General features: G+C 43.6%; 1 protein-coding gene and 1 long non-coding RNA gene across 4 annotated transcripts in view; one reads left to right on the forward strand and one right to left on the reverse strand.

Annotated features, from left to right (window-relative positions):
- Gadl1 (glutamate decarboxylase-like 1) overlaps positions 1–20,957 on the forward strand; it is a 191,506-nt gene that overhangs the window by 159,973 nt on the left and 10,576 nt on the right. The window lies entirely within an intron of this gene.
- Gm31014 lies at positions 7,083–9,835 on the reverse strand. Its single transcript, XR_379933.1, has 3 exons — positions 9,768–9,835; positions 9,505–9,659; positions 7,083–7,145 (listed from the first exon to the last, which is right to left on the reverse strand). It is a non-coding gene; the product is annotated as a predicted gene, 31014 (long non-coding RNA).

A 20,957-nucleotide genomic window follows, 5' to 3' on the forward strand; every position in this document is an offset into this window, starting at 1 on the left:
GATAAATGTGAATGAGGGTGCGCGTAGCTTGGGTTTGAGGATAGTGTTTGCTACCTGGCATGCAAATATAGCCCTCAGCACAATGCCTCTTTTTATTTTAATCTTGTTGGATTTTTCTTCTCTGTACAGAAGTTTTGAATTTTTTATGTATTCAAATCTGTCAGTCTTGTTCCTCATGATTTATTCTGAGGCTTCAAAGCTGAAGTTACTGTTGTTTCACAGACCTGATAAATATTCTAATCCATCTCCTGCTGACTTGCCATCAGTCAATATTCTGTGTTTAAGTCCTTCATCTATGTGGAGGGTATTTTTGTATACAAAGTACAATATTAACTCAATCTGATTATTTCCCCAAATTAGTGCAGAGAGGTTCCAATGCAATTTATTAAAAAATTATTTCCACTGATGTCATAGTTGGTATTATCTGTGCCCTATATTTTAAAGAAATAATTGATTCTATTTTTGGACACCCAATCTATTCTAGTGATTCATGTTTCTGGCTTGGGGATCAGGAACTGTGGGACTTTGAAGAATATTGCTTTATCACGTAATCTGTAATCAGCCGAAAGTACCTTTTTGTTACTGTTGTTCTTTTGTAAAATGTTTTAAAAATTTTAAATTAGACTTACTCATTTTATTTTATGTGTAAGTATTTTACCCACAAGTATCTATGTGTCCCTTGTGTGCCTAGTGTGGGTCAGAGGAGGGCATTGAAGACCTAGGGCTGGAGTTACAGATGTTTGTGAATCACCACGTGGGTTCGGGGAATCGAAGCTCCTCCACAAGGATAGCAAATGCTCTCAGCTCCTCTGCAAGGATAGCAAATGCTCTCAGCTCCTCTGCAAGGATAGCAAACACTCTCAACTCCTCTACAAGGATAGCAAATGCTCTTAGCCATGGAGCCAACTCTCCTGCCCCATGAAGGGTGTTCTCAATTTTTTGCACATGTATTTTGAATTTTAAAAAATTTTCTTGTCTTTTAAAAGAATACTTTGTTAAGATTTTTAGTAGAGTTTAAGTTATCAGGAGTGAATGAACACCCCAGGACCTCTGCCATCCAGGGATGTGACCCTGGATGTCTTGGGCAGTTACAAAGCATTTCTTTATGTGTGTGGTTTCGTCAAGAATATGGTGAAAGTAGTGGCTGGGGAGATGGATCAGCAGTTCAGAGAGCTTGATGCTCTCGCCAAGGACCAGAGTCCGGTTCACGACACAGGTTAGGAAACTCAGAGCCCCTGCTATTCCAGCTCCTGCTTCTGGCCTTTTCAGGCAACGTATATCCAATGTACATCCAACATACATCCAACGTACATCCAACATACATCCAACATACATCCAACATACATCCAATGTACATCCAACATACATCCAACATACATCCAACGTACATCCAACATACATCCAACGTACATCCAACATACATCCAACGTACATCCAACATACATCCAACGTACATCCAACATACATCCAACATACATCCAACATACATCCAACATACATCCAATGCACAATGCAAATCCACACACAGACATTCGCATACACACATAATTAAAAATAAAATCATATATATATATATATATATATATATATATATATATATATATATGAAAGAACATGAGGAAAGGAAGCTGGGCATGGCGATCCATTCCTGAAATCCTAGTACTCTGGATAAGGAGGCAGGAGGAACTGGACTTCCACACCAGCTTTGAATAGGTACAAGGTTCAAAGCCAACCTCTGCTGAATGAGACTCCGTCTCAAAAACCACCCAAACAAAAATGGGAAGGGAGGGATGGGGAGATGGCTCAGTCAGTAACATACTTGGATGCAAGCAGGGGGACTTTGGTTTGATCCCCAGAGACAATGGCATTTTCTTACAACACTGAGGAAGTAGTGAGAGGCAGATTCCTGGTTCCAGTTCCTTCATCAGCAACTTTCAGGCAAGCAAGAGATATCATCTCCAAAAAACAAGCTAGCATTGGAGAGTCCTAGTGGATAAAATACTTGCTATGGATACAGAGTTGGCATTCCCACCAACCACGGGAAAGTTAGGCAGGTGAGATGGTTTGCCTGCAATTCCACCCTCAGGAGGCCAAAGCAGAGCATCCACTGGGTGAAAGCTCCAGCCAGACCAGCCAAATTGGTGAGCTTTGAGTCTGAGAGATTCTGTCTCAGTAAACATGGTGGACAGCGATCAAGGATGATGTCTGCCTTTGGTCTCTGGCCGTATACTTGTGCACATCTATGAACATGTATATACATGGACACTTTAAACATAAAAACCCAGGTAGACAGGGCTAGAAGAATGATAAAGTTATTTCATCTGCGTTCCACACGATTGCACACGTATATGTACCCCCCCACATGTACATGTGCACTACACACACACACACTAAAATAAAAAATGCACATGTATCCAAGCATGGCGATATACATCTTTAATCCAGGCACTTGAGAGGCAGATGCAGGCCGATGTCTGCAAGTTTGAGACTAGTCTGGTCTCTACCATAGTGAATTTCAGGACTGCTAGGGCTACATAGTGACACCCCATCCCAAAAGCAAAACACCAAACACCTTTCAGTTACTTGGACCCATATCCCAATCATGTAATCTCATTAATAAGATGCTCATCGGGCTTCTTATGAAAACTGTCATTATGGTCTGTATTTTATGAATGATGAAAAAGATGAGAGACTGCACTGAATGGCTCTTGTTTAGACTCCAGGAAGAGCTGGCTTTGGGCTGGAGCAGTTGTCCTGCAGTTTTTCATTTTGCTACACTACTATTACAGAGCGTATACAGGATCACAGAAACGTTGCAAAACCAAACTCTGATTTGCTTTAGCATAAACACTAGGCTCCAACAAATCAGGGGTTAGAAAGAACTTCCTGTGGTTGTCCTCTTACTGTCTGGGCACAGCAAAGGCCTTGGATTTGCGATGGCGTGCTCTACCTCTTGTGAGAGCATTGTTGGCCTTTGTGTTCTTGGGCAGCTTTTGAGAGAGATAAACTTTGAACATTTCTCAGGCAGCTCTTCTTTTAATGGCACTGGGACTTGAACTTGGGACCTTGAATACACAAGGCCAGCACTCTGCCACATCCCCAGCCTTCAAGCAATTCATTTTTAACTCAAATCTGGGTATAAAGTCAAACATAAAATTGCTTTAATAATTGATTTTAAGGTGAATATATTTCAAATGGAAATACAAGCAAATTTACATTTACTATATAAATTGTAAGATACATCATACTTATAAAACATTTATTATAGTAAAATTTTCTATGCTCTTAGCATAAAATGTGTGGTAAATAAAATACTCCAAATCCTATAATCCTTACTCAGAAGTTTAAACTTTATCTAAATAGGAATAGCCTTTGAAAGGTTAGTTCTTTTTATTACAAAGGAAATAAAAATCAGTGAGAAGGTGATTTCTCTTTTATGCATTGTTTTTATTATTTTTATATTTTCTTAATCTTCAGATTTCTTGATATCATAATTTAAAATTGGTAGGAAATAGATATTCTTACATTTACAAGATATTTATACATGCCTACATGTGAAAGCCTATACAATTATATACAAATCCATGATACAAAATGTCCTTCAATGAGTGTTCAAAGTTCTCATGTGATTTTTTCTGTAACTTTTTATACTGTATGAGAAAAAAAAACAGATGAAAAACATATCTGAATTCTACAGTGTGACAGGCTGGCTCCCACCCACAATCAAACACTGAATGATTAACAACTATTTTGCAAGCCTATAAGCATGCTCTACTCAATATACTTTCTCCCCGATTTCCAATAAAAAAGGTAACTGTATGTCTATGGGTGTGTGGGTACATGGGTGTGTATGTGTGTACACAGGTACATGCATGTGCACTCAAGCCCCTAACACCAGGAGCCTGCTAGAAGGAGATCCCAACCATTCATTTTGTCAATGATCCCCTTGTACCCATCTATCATGGATATTTGGGAAACCTTTCCATACCTAAAATCCACCAAATGAATTTATGCAGAGTCAATTTGTATGTGTATACTGGTGTGTATCTTGTTCCTCAAGATTCCATCTCTCTTGTTATCTGAGACAGATTCTATCTCTGAACTCCAAGCTGCCTCTCTCTCCTCAGCAAGAGGGTTGCAGGCATGTGCCTCCACACCTGGCTCTTTGTTTTACACTGGTTTTGGGGTGTCCTTTTCAGGTCAGGTCTTTCTGCTCTCTGACTACCCACTGAGCAAAGGAAATAAAAATCAGCCTTGAGCTATAAGCTCTACAACTTGACAAGGAACTTAGAAGGACTCTAGCTGCCATCTCCCTGGAGTCTCTGCTCAGAATTCTTGTGGCAGTCCACAGTACGGCATCTCTCGGTGATGTACAAAGAGATAGGCATGGAGCCGGTTCAGAAGGCTGGGTCCTAGGAAATGGGTAAATACAGCACCCATGTAATACCTGATTTACATGTTTGCTGAGCTCAGAGGCTCTTCTTCCAATGCCCATAGGAAAAAATGATGTGTCATCTCCTCGGTGATTGGAAGAAAAAAATCTAATTGCAAAATATTTTTTATGGGCTGTGTTCCGCATGGTAAAGTTTAATCCTTGTTTGGCCGGTTTGAATTAATATTGTTCACATTTTTACTAGCCATTGATTTTTGAGTAGGGCAGCATGGGAAATCAACCTCTAATCCTGCTAACCAAAGTAGGGCTGGCTGCAGAATCCCCTGTCCCTGCTTCATTAGATGATTACTGTCCTGTTCCCTGTTAGGATAGGTTAGGTTCTAGCATCTTTCCACAGTCCCTTGCTTCTCATTTTTAAACATTATGAATAGAGTAGAATTCTAAAAGCAGTGCTTGTATTCAGTGTAAAGTCAAATTATCAAGGTTACTTTTTTTTTGCTTCTCAAATTTATTTCAAATGGTGTTCTTTAATCTAAAACCCTGTAGGTCCTTGAAAAATTCCCAGAGAGACTGTCAAAGCCATGGCCACCACAGCTGCAAGAAGTTTGGTAGTTATTGTGCGTGACTTAGTGAAAGGGCACACACACTGAGAGAGAGAGAGAGAGAGAGAGAGAGAGAGAGAGAGAGCGAGAGAGAAAGAGAGAGAGAGAGAGAGTGTGTATGTCTCTTTGTGTATGTGTATGGTTGGCCTGGTCATTAGAAGAAAGAGAAAGCAGAACAAATCTGAAAGCATCCTTGAGGAAGTGTCTCTGAGCATCCATCCATGTAAGGGATTCTAGAAAGAACTTGGATTTGGTACAGTCTATTGGCTGCTGGAACATAGTGGTTAGGGCTAAAGGAAAAGTTTAGGGCTTGAAGGAGACAGTAGTGGACTGTTCCTCACAGAAAGATTCCAGTCAGATGGCAACTAGAGGAGACACAGGATGGAGGAAGAGGAACACATATGGATGAAGTCTCGAATGCTAAAGGAAACACAGGAGAAGAGCTATAGCTCTGGTAATGTCTGTTGCTGTGGCAATGAAAGAAGTGTGTCCTGCCAGGAGGGGATCAGGAGTTCAAGGTCATTTCCAACTTGCAGTGAGTTCAAGGCAACTCTAGGTGGGGCTAGGGAGGGGAGAAAGTTTAATTCTCAAAGACAGCTAAGTGTGGAAGGCAAGCAGAGCTGGGTCAGTGTCTAACTTTTGATATAAGTCATGCCTTCCATTTTAATACAGCAAACCTTTTTTTTTTTTTTTTGAGAAGAGAATTTCCTTTTTGGCTGTCTAGAAGGATAATTTATTGTCATGGTAACACTGTAACACCATTGATCACAGAATATAGTAAGAAGGGGAAGATGGTAGGTGGTCACATTGTGTCAGACTTACCTTACATAGCCTATGTCAACTTCTTACCCTCTTCCTTGAACCTATGAACATGAGAAGGGGGTTCTGAGGGACTTGACAGGGGGACAAGAACACTTCATGTCTCTGTCCTCTCATAGCTACTAATACTTGCTTAATCAGAGCAAGTTGGATAGCTGAGCACAACTAGCTGTAGGGTAAAGTCTAGTGTCCGTGGTGTAATGAAAAGCATTTCTACCACAGAAGGGGAGAAATGAGGGTAATAGTTCTGAAAAGAAACGGAACCCACCACACATTAATATACTATTTAGGTCGGCTTTTGAAATATGGAATTTAAAAAGCAATCCCCTAGAGATAGCAGTCTGTTGTGGTTTAAATGAGCTATGTCCTCCACAGGCTCATGTATTTGAGCACAGGGTCTCCAGTGTGTGGTGCTCCCTGGAGAGGTCATGGACCCTTTGGAGATGCTAGAGGACATCACTGAGGGCAGACACTCAGAGTTTATGATGTCACCCCAACTCTCATGCTCTCTGGTCCCTGAATGGGATTGAGATATGATCTTTCAGCTCCCTGCTCCTTCCACCTGGGCCATATCTGCCTGTTGCCATGTTTTCCCAACTATCATGGGTGCTAGCCCCTGATTCTTAAGTCAAAATGAATTTTTGCCTTAAGTTGCTTCTGGTCATGGTGTTCGACAGAAAAAGAACCAACACAGGTGGACAGTGGTAACTCATGTTCTGATTGCAAACACGGATCCTTATCTAGCAGGGGCATTACTTGTGTTTCGGTAAAATGACTGAGCTCGAGGCTAAAGAGAAGGCTTGACAGTTAAGAATCTTGGCTCCTCTGGCAGAAGACCCAGTTCAATTCCCAGCACCCACATGGCAACTCACAAATCCAATATTCTCCTCTCATCTCTATGGATGGTGTGCTCACACGGTACACACACAGACCAGCAGGCGCACAAACATGCACATAAAAATACATAAAACTTTTAAAAAAGACATAAATTCATAAAAGTGAAGGGGAACAGTGACTCAAAAGCATACTCCACACTGGGCTGCGCTGCAAGCTGCTCCCACTGGAATGTGTAGTCGCCTCTAAATTCTATACCCCAAAGGCGTGCCAGCCCTAGATCCCCCCGCCATGATCCCCACTAGACAAAGCAACTCCTCCCCGATAAGCTGCTTCTCCCACTTACTTCTGAATGAGGGCACATGGAGCTACAAGGCAGCTGTCAATCACATCCGATCCTTTAGCTGCAAAGGAATTTGGAGCACTCTCTACACTGGATTGAAGGACACTTTGGAGAGACAGCAGGAAAACGCTGAGCCAGACTGTAACATCTTCCACTAGAGGCTCAGAAAAAAAGACTTTATTAAAGGGTTGGCATGTGTATCAGGTCTTAGGAAGGGATGCTTTTGATAAGGATGGCAAAGGATCCATGAAAGTCATTTGTGACTTTTAGATCAGGGAGCGAAGATGGAGAAGACTTATCTGATGGAAACACAAGGCATTGGATGCTCTTGGACAGGGTCACCAGGGAGAAGAAGCCAAGGAAAGGTCTGGGGAGGTGGCTCAGTTAGGAAATCTGACTTTACCCATATTATAAAAAGCCTGGTCTAGAGGTATAGATTATGGATTTGTAATCCCAGGCTGGAGAAATGAACATGCTTGCTGACTAGCCAGCCTAAGCTAATCCCAGGGCTCCAGGCCAACGAGAGACCATGTCTCTCAGAAAGAAGGTGGACGGGTCCTGAGGGATACTACTCCAGGTTTTCTTCTCACCTCTGCATGGATGCATGCATGCTTTTAGGAGAAGCGATCTCTCTTCCCACCAAATGTTCATGGAGAACTTTCATTTGTTCTTTATGACATTTTTTGAGCGTTTGACCTTATGCCGTGCATAGTGTTATTCACAGACAATCTCCATCTCCGACATTCCCAGAGTGGGGGGGGGGGGAGTGGACCATGCATCAGACAGAAGAACTGGTAAAGTAGAGTAAGCCCAAACCCCATGAAACTCAGGATTGAGTACAGAAGCTGTGGAGCCAGCTCCCTGCCTGAACACTAGATACCTCATCAGTGTGGAGAACTCTAGGTTTTTATGCGACATGACTGATTGCCATGACCTGCTCTGGGACATGTGACCAGACACCCCACTGGGAGGCCATGGCAATCAGTCATGTCGAAGAAAAACCTAGAGTTCTCCACACTGATGAGGTATCTAGTGTTCAGCCAATAAGCTTCTCTTCCTGGGTATTCCTTCCCACAAAAGGTCTTTAATTCCTGACTCATCCTGAGAAAGGTGTGTGCGTTCACATTTGCCATCCAATAAAACAGTTTGGATAAGAAAGGACTGTCACTTCATCAAGGGTTGTCGCCTTGAGGGGAGGCCTTGGTTGTAAAGAGCCACACCTAAGTCTCCTGGAGAAGGCCTCTCTCCCAGCCTCTCAGTACCTGGCACTCTGGTAACCAAATAGGGTTCAGTTGCCTCCCCCACCCCAAACACACCAAGATTTGGAAGAAGGCAGAGCCAGGCTAGGAAGCAAAGAGGAGAAAAGTGATTGGCTAATGAGAGTATAGGCAGAGGTTTAGAGTTCAAATAGTTGTAAGAGAAAAATGTCCTCTGCCATCCTCCACATTTGACTCTCGACTCTGAAAACAAACAAATCCACCATATAAAACCTCCATGGTGAAACCACTGTTATCCTCCCAAGCCTCATCTGTAACAGCTTTAATAATACCTAGTTCCTGGAACAGTTGGGAGAATGAAGTTTAAATTATTGAAAACTATGTATCTTAGTATACATCGGAGCAAGCTATAAAAATCACCTGCATTTTCTGAGGCTCGATACCTGTCCTGCCACCTTAAGCTCCGGAATTTGTCTTGGTTTTGATGATTTGTCTGAACAACATTGCTGCTAGAGTGTGTGTGTGTGTGTGTGTGTGTGTGTGTGTGTGTGTGTGTGTGTATGTGTGTGTGTGTGTGTATGTGTGTGTGTGTGCATATATGTATGTATGTGTGTAAATTTTAGTTCCATGCATGTGACATATGTGTGTATTTGTGTGTAAATTCTAGTTCTATGCATGTGACATATATGTGTGTATTTGTGTGTAAATCCTAGTTCCATGCATGTGTGTGTGTGTATAAATTCCAGTTCCATGCATGAGGCATATGTGTTTGTGTGAAGTCAAGAGGCTATGTAAGGTGTCATCCACAACCACTCCCATCTTATTTCTTTCCAAGATTTATTAAACATGGAGGTTGCTGATTGGCTAGATTAGCTGGAGAGCTAGCCCCAGAGACCCCTCCTATCTCTTCCTCCCAGTGCTGGGGTTGCTGGGACTACAGGCGCATGCTCGCACACTCGCTTCTTCTGTGGGTGCTAGGGATCTGAAGTCAGGCCCTAGTGTTTGTGGGGCAAACACTTCACTGACTCTTCATACACAGTCTGCCCTTTCATCTCTTCTCAAATTCCCTTTCTACTTTCAATGCAAATGTCCCTGCGCATTTACGGCTTTATGGGCTTCTGATGAGCTAGCGCCTCATCTATCCCCTGTCCACTTTTGCTAACTAATACCTTCCCGATTCCTTGCATCAGCTGAGTTTTAAATGTCAGACAGGTTGGGTTGATTTCAGAAGCTATATTTGAGAGGAATGGCATACATAAAGAGAGATTTGATAGTGGCCAGGAAGTCATTTCTTACTTTGCCTTTAAACGTGTCTTGGAAGCAGAAATGCAGCCGTGCCCAGCGTTCTGTGAATGAAGGCAGCGTTTCTGCTGAGAGGGGCAGCTTCCAACCCTTGTACCGAGGTCAGACCACAGCTGCTCCTCAAATGGCTCTGGAAAAGCTGAAGGAAGCTAAGGGGAGAACAGAAACACACCCTTGATGATTCAACACACACTCAAGAGCGTGTACAAACACACACACACACACACACACACACACACACACACACACACACTCACCTTCTGCCTGTCGTTCCATCTTCCAGAACACATTTATAGGTATACTTGTGGAGGACCATGAATTGCTATTATTTCACAGAACAAAACACCCCAACTCAGTGGTTGCTATAGGTTGCTGTCTTCTGGGTGGTCCTTCTGGTTTGGGCTGATCTGGTTTTTTTATGTCTGCAGTTGACTGTGGGTCAGGAGCTAAGCTTTGTGGTTATTGAACTACTGTGGGCTGATATGGAACAGCAGGGCTTTCAGCTGTGTAATATCTCACCCTCTGACAGGTAGTCCAGGCTGGTGGTCCTGGGACAGGAAGTGCCCAAGAGAACAAGGGAATATTTGTAAGAAGTCGTGAGGTCTGCACTTAGAACCAATATGCCATTGCTAATGCTGCTTTCTATGGGCTGAGAAGTTCTGTAAGCTCAACCCAGATTAGGTGGAGGGAGAGTCTGTCATGTCTCTTCACGGAGGCATTTTAAAGTTGCAAAAAGTGGTGTTGGTCTCCAGTTGTGGTTCTACCCCACACTCTGCTTCCTGAGTGCCTCACTTACCATGATGGACTGTACTGCTCAAACCGTGGGCCCAAATAAATCCTTCCTCCTTTAAGTTGCTTCTTAAAATAATGTTGTAAAATTATGTGCACGCATGAGTGTCTATGTGCGGGTATGTGCAGGTGAACGCAGGTGCCCGCAGTGGGCAGGAGTGGATGTTAGTGTCCCTGGAGCTGGAGTTACAGAGGTGTGAGATGCCCATCATGGGTCCCCTAGAGGAGCAATCAGAACTTTTAGATGCTGAATCATCCCTCCAGCCCCTAAAGTTGCTTCGTCATGCCTTTTGTCCTATTAATATCATGAGATAATGGAATTGAAATTATTGTGCTATAAAGACACTTGAGTTCACAACTTTATATAGTGCATAGTGTTTTGCGGCTTGATCGATGTTTCCATATCTGCAGTCTTGATGGCTACATGTAAGGCCACACACATGTAAGGCTACATCTAAGGTTACACTTTGCTTTCATTATTCGCATCTTGCATGTGAGGAAACAGAACAGCATGAGTTGAGGAGTTGAGCAACTGAGAATTTGAAGATGATAAGAACCTAAACTTAGCTCTTTTGCTACCAGGAACAACAGAATGAGCCTTAAAAACATTTCAACGTTTTTCCATCACAGCATAACATTTCTGGACACCTCTTTCATTTCCTTTGCTCATACATTTATCACATCTACACTGAGATTGTTCAGAGGGCTCCCTTCCTTCTGGTCAAATGGGAGATACTCACACACACAGAGACACACACACACACACAGACAGACAGACACACACACACAGAGACACACACACAGACACACACACACACACACACAGACAGACACACACACACACACAGACACAAACACAGACACACACACAGACACACACACACACAGACATCCATGTTACCAGTACTCCCCAGCGAGCATTCTCTTCTATTGGCATCTCTTAAAGAGAGAAATACACAGTGTCCCACCTTAATGGCACTGCAGAGGAAAAATTTCTCCAGGTACAGGCCCCAAAAGTTGCCAGAGAGAAGGAGTTGTCTTCATCTACCTCCTAATTTAATATATTTAATGATATTAATATATAATTATATATGGGTTATCTTTATGTTTATAGCAATACTGGCATAGAAAAATAATTGGGCTTATGAACATTTTTTTCTATACAGAAATTCTAAATTTGGGGGCAAGGGGCACAGCTCAACAGTAGAGCATTTTTCTAGCCAGTGGAAACTGGGTTCAGTCCTGAACACCACAAAATTAAAAGAGCTCAAGAAAACAAGCAAGCAGAAAATCCTAAATTTATTTGCATTTATTTTGTGTGTGAGTATTGTGTGCATGTGTACATGCAGGTGTATGTGAGTATAGAGGACAGGAGTTATCATCTGGTGTCTTTCTTCCCCCGTCTCTCCTTACCTTATATTTCAAGGCAGGGTTTCTCCCTTGAACTCAGAACTGGCTGATTCAACCTTCTGGCTAGCCGGCTTGGTCAGGGATCCCTTGTGTGGTGGTTTGAATATGCTTGGCCCAGGAAGTAGCACTATTTGGAGGTGTGGCCTTGATGAAAGACGTGTGTCACTGTAGGAGTGGGCTTTAAGACCCTCATTCTAGCTGCCTGGAAGTCAGTCTTCTCCTGTCTGACTTTGGATAAAAATGTAGAACTCTCAGCACCTCTAGCCCCACATCTGCCTGGGCACTGCCATCCTCCCTTCTTGATGATAATGGACAAAACCTCTGAACCTATAAGCCAGCTCCAATTAAAGTTGTCCTTTATAAGAGTTGCCTTGGTCATGGTATCTGTTCACAGCAGTCAATCCCCAAGACACCTTGTCTCTGCTCTCCTGGGGCTGGGATTCCAGGCAGGCTACCACTACCACCTAGCATTTACCTGCGTGCTAGAGATTCAAACTCTAGTCCCCTCATATGTACAGGAGGCATGACACCATCTCTCTAGCCTCCCTAAATTTCTTACAATCGTGTCTTCTTCCAGGACTCTTGTTATTTTAATAACAGGAATGCAACCTGTCTAATGAAGCAGACTGATGGTGTCATTTGGCCAGCATCTCTGTATGGATCTTCCAGCCAATAAATAATCACCTCTTGGTGTTTTCAGACAAATGCGGTTAGGGTAGATTTTAGGAACAGACTGTGTCCTTTTGATATTAGAACTCCAAATTCACATCGTGGACAACTGTACTAGGTAGTCAGGGCATATCTGTGGTCATTGTTCCACAATGCCATCTGTCTTTTTATTCCGTTGACGTAAAGGTCCACTCTTGATAGAGATGATAATTTTCTGGACTCTTTCAGGAGCAGGCGGCACTTTTTTAGAATCTTCTATGGCGATGCTGGAGTGGCTCTCCTCTGCTGTGCCGTCTCAAGGAAGCCTCTTGGTCTTTCTGTGTTTGATGTGTCATATCGGTCAGCAAATTTAATTGCCCTCAAAGCATATGTTGGAGTATTTTTCAGAAAACTGTTTTAAAAGAAAGGAAGGAAGGAATGGAGGGAGAAACAGCTAGAAGGAAGAAAGGAATAGAGGGAGGCAGGAAGAGAGAGGGGGAGGCCACTACTACCCTATGGTTGTTGGCTCTCAGCAAGGTGAAGAAGATTCTTTTTTTAGTGAAATTCTTGATAATTTCATCCTCGAGTGCCAGTTTCTGTCTGTTCCCCTCAGCAGACAAGCCAAAGCTTAATTTGCTTCATTGGCTTCGACTTTGACAAATCCAGACTCCTGGGCAGTAAAATTTCATAGGCATTTAAAAAAATTTTTTTTTTTATCCTTGGCTCATTTATATTTAAATATCTTCACCACCAGGAAACTTAAACATTTATGCACGGAGGTGACACACTCCTTACCATCTCTCAGGTCAGCCGTGGAACCCGAGCCCCAGGCTCTTGATGCTCTGGGTGGTCCTTACTGGCCGTGGAGCGGGCACTGCCCTTTTCCACATCCCTTTAGGATGGAGGCTTTGAGCTGCTTCTCATTATGATTGCACTGCTTTCAAAAGGAAGCTACGGAATGCCCCTTCTTCCCGCCTGGAGAGATCTGTTATTCCATGAAAAGTTTTATTTTCTCATTTGCACACAATTACCATTTACTTCCCAAAAGATGTCCCTGTGGGCTTCTCTTCAGATATCGATAAAAATAGAGCAACAGATTCGCTGACCCTGCACCACACTGGACTTTGTAATCCAGGGGGAAAGCACAAAAGGAGGACTTCACATGTGAGAGACAAACTGATACACTGCCTTTTCTGCCTCATATTGGAAGGGTCTTCCCAGGAGCTGGGGAGAGGGAAATAGGACTTAGGTTTTGGTTTCAGTTTTCCAGGTCTCTCAGTGAAGATCAGATTGGTGAAGAGCAGACCCTTTGCAGAGGGGACTCCCTACATTTGCCATGGCTCAAAAGGGCTCAAGCCCACAATCACACCAAGCTAGAAGAAGGCCAACGGGTGGAAGTTTCTGCAGGTTTTGTTTCCAAAGGCTCAAAGGCTGCACCTTGTTGATTTGCTTTATGTTGTAAAACAATGGAAGGTCCCAAACTGAAACTATGTTCTGCTTAGTATGGTCAACAGGGCCTGGGGAGCAGTGGGGCGAAGCACAAGATGGATTTTTGTTAAAACTAGGACAAAACAGAGTTATTCTAGGCAGTTCAACCAAGAAGACTGATATCAGAATGTCCGTAAGTCACTTCCTCACGCATGTGAGGAAACACCATGTCTGTTTGTGGGTAGTGGCAGTGTTTAGTTTTTTAAAAGGAAGTTGGTTGGCAGGATATCTCCTTCACATATATGAAACTACCTAAGATTTGATAGTTGTATATGTACAATGATGGAATGCCCAGAAGTGGTTAGGGTCAGTGGCCTCGAAGAGTTCCCATTCCCAGTAGATGCCAAAGTCCCACCAGCTTATTGGTATTGTCTTGCTTAGCCAGCGATAGCCTCACACCTATACATCTTCTAACTTAGTAGTCATGTATTCGAGAACTTGAGAGATAATTGTCCCATCCACTAGAACAAGTACTATTTCTGTAGACACAGTGTCCCTGTGTAGCCTGGAAGTCACTAAACAGACCAACATGACTTGAGCTCACACAGATTCACTTGCCTCTGCCTGCTGAGTGATAGGATTAAAGGTGTGCAGGGTGCCACAGCAATGACCTTGCACAAGGACTCTCCATTGTTTCAGATTGCCTTGGTATGCCATTGGCACATCTCAGTTCTCTTGCTTCCTGCGAAAACCCTGGGCAGGTGCTGTTCTACCCTGTGAGAAAATACAAAGCAATTTAGGGAAGCGAGAGTTTATTTTGGTTCAGAGTTTAAAGCCACACCCACTCTTGCTCATGACTGTCCCCTAACTCCAGCTCCCGGGCACCCAGTGCCCTCTTCTGGGCTTCACGGGCACAGCATACAAGTGTGCAAGCCTACACTTGCACAGCATGAAAACAGAAACATCATTTTTAAGTAGATTATGTGGGTCTGGTGACCACAGTATATGGATGATCTCACTTAGGACACTTTCAGTCTTGTGGATGCTGTAACCATGACAACAGGCTCACACATAAATTAGGTCTCCCCTGGGCAAACCTGCATCCCTAATTATGTATTCTTACAGCAATTTCAAACCCTCCTCTTCTCCCACTAACTAAAGTATGTCACAGCATACAGAGAAACCCTGTCTTGAAAAGCCAAAAAAAAAAAAAAAAAGAAAGAAAGAAAGAAAGAAAAGAAAAGAAAAGAAAAGAAAAGAAAAGAAAAAAGAATGTGAACGTTGAATTATATTCAGCTCTCTTCTTGGGGTTAAAAACTTTAGCTGCCCCCACTCGTTACTGAATGGTGTGGTACTTACTGAATGCCTTTTGAGTGTGGCATGCTGCAAAACAGGTGCAATTGGCACTGATTTTTCTGATAGAAACTATTGAGGCCAGACAAGTTTTAATTTTTTGATAGCTGGGTTCTCTTGCCCAAGGGCCTCTTCACTGCAGACCACCATGGCTGTCTGAGGCTCGCTTCAAAACACTGGCACCCTGGTATCCACCTCCTCAGGCCCCTATGTGCCATTCACACCATGGAGGCTGTGGGAGGAAACTGTGGCCATGCTGACTCCAGTCTCAGAGATGCCAACACAAGAGCGTGCTGGTCTACCTCCCAAGAGGCGGGTAGGATAAATTGTTGAATCTGGTCTGTGCTAAAGTCACCGTGCTTTGTGGCTCTTCCATAGTTTAAAGCTCACAAGGCTGGGGAGATGGAGACACCTTGGCCAGTAAAGCTCGCGTTGAACCAGCACAAGGACCTGCCTTTAGAACCCAAGTAAAAAAGCTGGGTGAGTCACCAGTATGGAGTCTTAGTGCTGTGACATGGGAGCAGAGACAGGTGACTCTACCAAAGCTGCCAGGCCTGTCAGCCTGGCTCCCCTGTAAAGTTCCAGACCAATGAGAGACCCTATCTCAAACAAAAGCTGTGACTTCTAAACTATACCTGTTCCCCATGCATACCACCACCACCACCACCACCACCTCATGCTCACATCATTATTTCAGGGAGCAGAGGACAGTCCTAGGGATTGAATCTGGTACCTTGTAAGCCCTATGAGAGTGTTCACACATTCCTACAGATTTTGTTATTTAGCTGATTATTCGATTGTTTATTTTAGACAAGGTCTCCCAAAGTTGCCCATGCTGGCTTTGAACTCAGCAGCCAGGCTAGCCTTGACCTTTGACCTCCTTCCTCAGCCCCCTGAGTAGTTGTCACTAGAGGTAAGCACCTCCAAGTCACACTTGTCACTGTTTTCAGACCGATTTAAAGTAGTCCTTTATAAAGGACAATTGAATCAGGATCCAGTTTGGAGTTTTTTCTCTGCACTTCCTCTTATCCTTCACTAGATGGCGTTCTGAGTCAATCCATAGCATCTGTGCCCGTGTTCTGGCCCAGGGGAATGTAGAAGCAGCATCCCTCCCCAACTGGCTTCCCTTTCCCCATCCCCAGATGAGTAAATGAGGTCTGCATGCGGCTGAGCATTTGGGAGGCCATCCTTGTAAATACTGTTGAGGTGGCTCTAATGGGAAGCATTTTGAAGTCATAGAATAGTTCTGTTGATTGGCAGGAAGTTTGGAGAGACCCATCATTACTGACCCCAGGCATCTAGCTGGTTCAGTGAATCAAGACCACATTCACTCACAGTCCTCATAAAGGAGACAGTCAGGCAGTCCCAACCGCCTGGGTTTTATGTAGAAAGGACAAATAGGTGAGAGGGGGAAATATAAAACAGACTAAATCTGGGACTGGAGAGATGGCGCGGTATCAATCTTCCAGAAAACCAGCACCCATGTCAGGGGCTCACAGCTGCCTGTAACTGCGGCTTCAGGGAGATAGATCACCCTCTCCTGGCATCTGAGGTCACCTGCACTCATGTGGCAGGCATATATACACATACATATGTACACACACAGACACAAATGCACAAAGTGATAATATAATGTTTTAAAAATACTGACACATTAATTTGATTCAGAAAAATAGGACAGCAGCTACCTTTTCAGGAGAAATTGGATTTGAAGATTTTTTTGCAAAAATATCCAAAGAGATGTATGCATTGATATGACTTTATCCCTTACCAGAATGAATATGAGTGTGTGCTTCCAATTCAATTTAATTCCACATCCCACTTCTTCTCTCCCTCCCTTCCTTCTTTATTACTCAGATAGACGAACATATCATAATCTTGACAGATCTATGCAGAGTTCGGTCATTCATGGCTGCCAGTAGTCAAGGAGACTGCAGTGTGTGTGTGTGTGTGTGTGTGTGTGTATGTGTGTCTGTCTGTCTGTCTGTCTGTCGGAGTGTGTGTGTGTGTGAATGTATGTATGTGTATGTATAGATATTGTGTTTGATGTCTAGAGGCTTATCAATGGGAGGATTTTTAGACCATCCAAGAGGGAAGATGCTAAAACCCTGGGAGGAAGGATGGCTTGCTTATGCCTGTGGTCTGTCTGTCTTCAGGAACACAACAGATCCTGATTCATTAGTCTCGTAACCTGTTTGTCATGTGACTCACTCACCCCTGTGGAGATGAGCTCCATCTGAGGAGCAGAACAAGCCTGTGGGGACCTGAAAGGCATCTGCTATAGACATCCATGTGCTCTCAAGCACTCGCATGATGTGTGTGCTACCCCGAATAGCCTGAGAGGATGGGAAGGGGGATACATGCTAACCCAAGCAGTGCTGTCTCAGAACAGAAGGTCTCAGGACTCTTCTGTCTTTCCATGTTCAAACTTACTATTGTAGGAGTCTGGAGATATCACTCAGAAGACCCGAGTTCACTTTCCAGCACCCAGATCGGTTGGCTCCCAACTGACTGTAACTCCAGCTCCATGAGACCCACCACGCTCTTCTGGCCTCTCCAGGGACTTGCATGCACATGACATGTACACACATGCACAGAGGTGTATAAGTAAATCATTTTAAAAATCTCATACCATTTTATTCCCACTCCCCTGCAATGATGGCTGCTAAGAACACACACACACACACACACACACACAAACCACAGCACCACATTTACAGAAAATCCTCTGATAATATGATAAGTCTAGCTCATTCAACACCCCCCACCATCATTTCAATGTTCATTTTTTTCCTTCACCCCAACTGAATTGTTGTTTTAATATGTTGATCTTCCTAACTGTAGGAAGTCTTATGGGCAGGGACTAGACTCTCTCTCAGATGAGGGAAGAGTAAAACAGAGAATGAGAAATCTGCTTGTACACAAAGTGTTTGCCCTCCTATTTGTTCCCTGTCCAAGGATGAGCCTCAGGCTATTTCCCAAACCTCATGAAAGTGGAGGCATTGAAAACCATGTGCCCATCACAGACTCTTTGTGCTTCTTTAACGTGGAGGTTCCCATATTTGGGTCAATTGGCTAAAATGAATTTCCAGACCCAACATCTTAGTGATTGTAGGACTCAGGATTTTCAATGACTGGATTCTGAAATCAAGACTTCCGTGCCATCTCCATGGTGGACTACTACTACCTGTACACTTCACAGGACTGCTGAGGGCTGTCTCCATTAACAATGTCAAACCCCATCATTGGTGGATTAGGGTAAATGAGTGTTGAGTCCAAGTAGCCTTGCCTACTCTGCAAATGATACCTACTGCAACAACTGCTGTTCGGTGTCGGCAATAAAACATCATGACCTAAAGCAACTTATTAAAAAAAGTTTGGTTTATGGTTCCATAGAGACAGTCCCTAACAGCTCTGAAGGAGGCATGGCAGGCACAGGAAGTTGAGAGATCACAAGTCCATCTACACAGGAAGCAGAGACAGAGAACAGGAAGTGAAGCCAGGCAATAAGACCTTAAATCTTGCTTCCAATGACATAGTTCTTCCAACAAGTCTGCCCTTTCTAAACAGTCCATCACTTCCCCCCAGATATCACCACCAACTGGGGACAATCTCAAACACATGAGCCAGCGAGGGACGTTTCTCATTTACTCCCACAGCACCCTTTCCATATACGATCTAAGTCTCTTTAGGCTCAACGGCTTAGTCTGCTAAAGTCTGTGACCCTATTTCTGTTCATATCACTTGAGAGTAAGTGTTCTTACCTGCGTTAGGGTCATATGAGAGACTTGATAATGAGTTGTATTATCCAGGGAAAGAAAGTAGTTCTTAAAGACTCGGGCCATTATTTTGCCCAAGAGGAAAGGCAAGAATATGGGGAGGCAATCTCAGTATCTTGGAAAGAGTGCTGCCTCAGGTACTTTGTCACGGCAATGGCAAGTTTCAGGCATTTCACAAACTGGTGCACAATGCACCAATTTTCTATCATTCAGAATGTGAACAGGGATTCCTTAATCAGTTCTCTACACTATCTTCTCAAGTAATGTCTCTCCTTGAGCCTGAAGATCCCCAGTTTAGCTGGGTTGACTGGCCAGGCATCCTTAGGATGATCCTGCCCCTGCCCCCACTACCCCCTCCCCCCAGCACTAGGACCACAAGCACACTGTCCCAGTCCCATCTTTATGGAGGTCCTTGGGTATTGAACTCAGGTCCTCCTGATTAAGCAGCAAGCACTTAGCCCGTAGCATCTCCCACAGGTCACGCTCAAGCGTTCTCACTTCCTGTAAGGTCCCATGTCTTCACCCTATTCCTCCCTGCCTAGGCTGTCCCTGTGTAATTCTTTCCAGCCCCACCCTGTCTTCCATATGGGTCTGTACTTCCTTTTGGAGTGAAGAGTCCCGGATCTGTGAACCATCCATACATTCATACCGAAGCAAACTCCACTTAAGCCACGGCGTCTCCATTCTCCTCCAATCAATGCGCTGTTCCAAGACAGGGCTGTGGGTTTGTATCTCTGCTCTCTGTTAGCTCTGGTTATAAAAACAGAAGCCAGCATCTCCTGAAATGAGGCCTCGTAATATTCTTTTCAATTTCCTTTTGAAAGAAAGACTGACCCCCTTTGTGAGCCCTGAGATGAACATGGCCTGTTAAATGCAGATGTGTCTGACCCTTCATCCTGGAGGTCAGTGAAGCGGGAAAAAGTATCAAAGATACTCCCCAAACTGGGTCAGAGCTGTGTTAAAAGATGAGAGGATTATTTCAGGAATCTTTACAATAATCCATTCACCCAGGTTGAAACCATTTATGGAGTGTTTTGGGGGCACTGTCTGGAGAGATGGATGAGCCAGCCAGAGCTGCACATGGCCTCTCCTCCGGGTTCCAGTTTTAGGGCTTCATTCAGAAGAGCTCATTATTTTAGAAGCTAAGAAAAAAGCGGGCCTTAAAGTAGTTTTCATCATTTCCCCGCCTGTTTCTGAACACACTAAAAAAATATGTAATCCACAAATCACCTCCCACTTCAGTGCATAAAGAAAGAATGAGGGCCTTAGAGGTTGACTTTAAATATACAGTTCCCGTGACCTTCAAACCTTCAGGGAGGCAGGGGAGTCGCCTGCAGTACATGCTGACGTGTGCGTACGTGCTGACGTGTGCGTACGTGCTGACGTGTGCGTACGTGCTGACGTGTGCATACGTGCTGACATGTGCGTACATGCTGACGTGTGCTTAGCTGGTGTATTGGGTTAATACATGTTAAACATGAAAAACTTCTGTCCACATTAAGTCAGAACAGGCGAGGAGCACCCACAGTGTCTGCTGGGAGCTTATGTGGTCCTGGCCACTGCAGCGATGGTGGAAGATGCAGGCCTTAAAATATGTAAAAAGGAAAATACTGAACATGTTCACTATAGACTGTAGTGGTGTGTCTGTGAAAAGGAAGGGCCATGAGAGAAAATGCCCTTTCAAATTCTTCCATCATCAACCCACAAGACTGAGCGCTGGAAGCACTTCCTTACCTAGTGAGTAACAACCAGAGGGGATAAGTTGGAGTGTCCGGTAGAAGGCAGCTCTTCAGTCCAAATGACTTGATTAAAATTATTTTTTAAATGTATAAATATTACATATTATTATATGATAACTATTATTATATAACCAAGAACTAACTTAAAGGAAAGGCAGTGACTTTTGTTTTGATAAACTTTCTTGTTTTTTTATACTTTATTGATTCATTGTGAATATCACATCATGTACCCCAATTCCACTCATCTCCCCAACCCTCCATGTCTGCCCCCTGTCATTGTAAACTACCTCCAACAAAAGAA

This window comes from Mus musculus, chromosome 9 (assembly GCF_000001635.26).
Source record: "Mus musculus strain C57BL/6J chromosome 9, GRCm38.p6 C57BL/6J".
In the NCBI taxonomy this organism is placed as follows: Eukaryota; Metazoa; Chordata; class Mammalia; order Rodentia; family Muridae; genus Mus; species Mus musculus.